Source organism: Pecten maximus, chromosome 13, assembly GCF_902652985.1.
Source record: "Pecten maximus chromosome 13, xPecMax1.1, whole genome shotgun sequence".
NCBI lineage: Eukaryota > Metazoa > Mollusca > Bivalvia > Pectinida > Pectinidae > Pecten > Pecten maximus.
Genome location: NC_047027.1, coordinates 20,751,435 through 20,753,645, shown reverse-complemented (window position 1 = coordinate 20,753,645; position 2,211 = coordinate 20,751,435). Strand labels below are relative to the sequence as shown.

Below are 2,211 nucleotides of genomic sequence, written 5' to 3'. Positions count from 1 at the left end.
CTTCTGCCTGAATTAACCAGTCCAAGAGTCAGCCAAATCCCAGGTTTGGTTTGGTTTGGTTTATTTTGTTTAACGTCCTATTAACAGCTAACGTCATTTAAGGACGGCCTCCCGTGCGTGCGAAATGCATGCGTGTGGTGAGTGCGTATGTGTGTTTTGGGAGGCTGCGGTATGTTCGTGTTAAGTCTCCTTGTGAAAGGCCGGAACTTTTGCCGATTTATAGTGCTACCTCACAGAAGCATACTGCCGAAGACACCCAGCAGCACACACCACCCGGTCACATTATACTGACAACGGGCGAACCAGTCGTTCCACTCCAAATATGCTGAGCGCTAAGCAGGAGTAGCAACTACCATTTTAAAGACTACGGTATGTCCCGGCCAGGGGACAGAACCCAAAGCCTTCCTCACAGGGGCGAACGCTCAACTAAAGGCCAAAAGTGAGGCATTGTCAAGGGAGACATTAGGAAGAAGAAAGTTGTTAAGAAAGAGGAGAAAAGATAAGATCCAAAGTTTAGTCGCCTTTTACGATCATGCAATGGGGGCAGCAGGTACACAATTCTTACGCCCTACCTGCAGGGACCCGAATCCCAGGCATTCAAGAGCCAGGTGTTTGGGTATGAACATGTATGATGGCATAAACATACATGTACAATCCTTATGTTACATTGTACAAGTTGATGTTACAGTAGTGAATTGGATGTTGAACCTTGTTGAAATAGTCTCAAAAGTTTAGGATAATTTTGCTAAATGCCATGTAATGATCATATGGACAGTAGAATATATTAATATATAATTATAATTGTAGCAAAAAAGTCAAGAAAAATAACTATGCTATCAGTGTAAGTAAAACCTTGTAATTTCGCTAATGATGCATAGTCAAATGGTGCATAGACATTTTAATAAATTTTAGTTAGGTTAGGATTTTGCTCAAAATTCAATTTTATTTATCATAAATCACTCTTTACAAACCAATATTTAATCGCAAATGAATTTGACTAATATATATAATTATAACATATCATATATTTACATGTAATATCAAAACCAAGACCCGTGGATAGCCATGATACATATTAACAATTGGTCAAGTTACTTCTGTTTAATTGCAACAGAATAGTGATTTTTAATCTGGATAAATATCACCTGATTTTCTATTTACATGAAACTTAATTGAGAGCTTCATCTAACGAATATTCTCATATACGTGAAAATCATTGATATGTTAAATATGATGAAAATCAAAACTTTAATTTTAAAATTCTTCTCCAGCTCCACTGGTGGCAGTGAACTGACAATTGGCATGTTTGTAAAGGAAGAGGAGCCAACTAAGTGTTATATATATATATATTGTTTTTGTATGTTATATTTTTTTTGTAAAATCTTTGACATAGCAGCCATGACGGATATTTTGTAACATGATTGTACAATCATGGTTTTCCTGAACAACACCTATTTTAAACTTCTCAAGTTACACTATTGATTTTCAAACTTGTCAACAACGATCCCGAGATGCTTCTAAGCAAGTGTTGTTATTTAAAAACAAATTGAGGTGTACGATTTAAAAAAAATCACAAGATACAATGTACTGTTGTACATTTTAAATAATAATGTAAAATATCACGAATTTCCAAACAAATTATTTATCTCAGTAAAATTACCTATTGTTTAATAATCTGTTTATTTTCATTGTTGTGTTCCACCAATTTCACCTAGACAATATGATATATGTATATATATGTATATTAATTGTCTCACATATTGTTAATTATGGAAATATAACGTTCAGGTGACACGACGGGCACATAAGCTGTAGGAATGATATACCAAGTCGTCGTGGCCGAGTGGTTAAGGCGATAGACTAGAAATCTATTGGGGTCTCCCCGCGCAGGTTCGAATCCTGCCGACGACGGATGAATATTTTTATACACTGTATTATCATTTTCTGAAAATGCGTCTGTACTGTAAAGATTAGATATACAAAATAATCTTTCTACGTTTCTGTTGTGTAGCCCCTTATATTAATTACTTACACGTATATGGAAAAAGTTAAAGATCAACATAGATGTGCTTTTCAAGTTTTCGTCATACATATCACTATTACTAAAGCATTATTAAAAAAACAAAAACAAAAAGTGAGGGGAGGGTGGGGGTAACTGGAACCAAGAAGTTGACAGCATTATCATTAAATCCTCAACTCGTAAAAAATATT

At 35.1% G+C, this 2,211-nt stretch overlaps 1 non-coding gene across 1 annotated transcript; it reads left to right on the top strand.

Annotated features, from left to right (window-relative positions):
• Positions 1–1,829: 1,829 nt before the first annotated feature.
• On the top strand, positions 1,830–1,911 carry Trnas-aga. The gene has a single exon. It is a non-coding gene; the product is annotated as a tRNA-Ser (tRNA).
• The last annotated feature ends 300 nt before the right edge of the window (positions 1,912–2,211 follow it).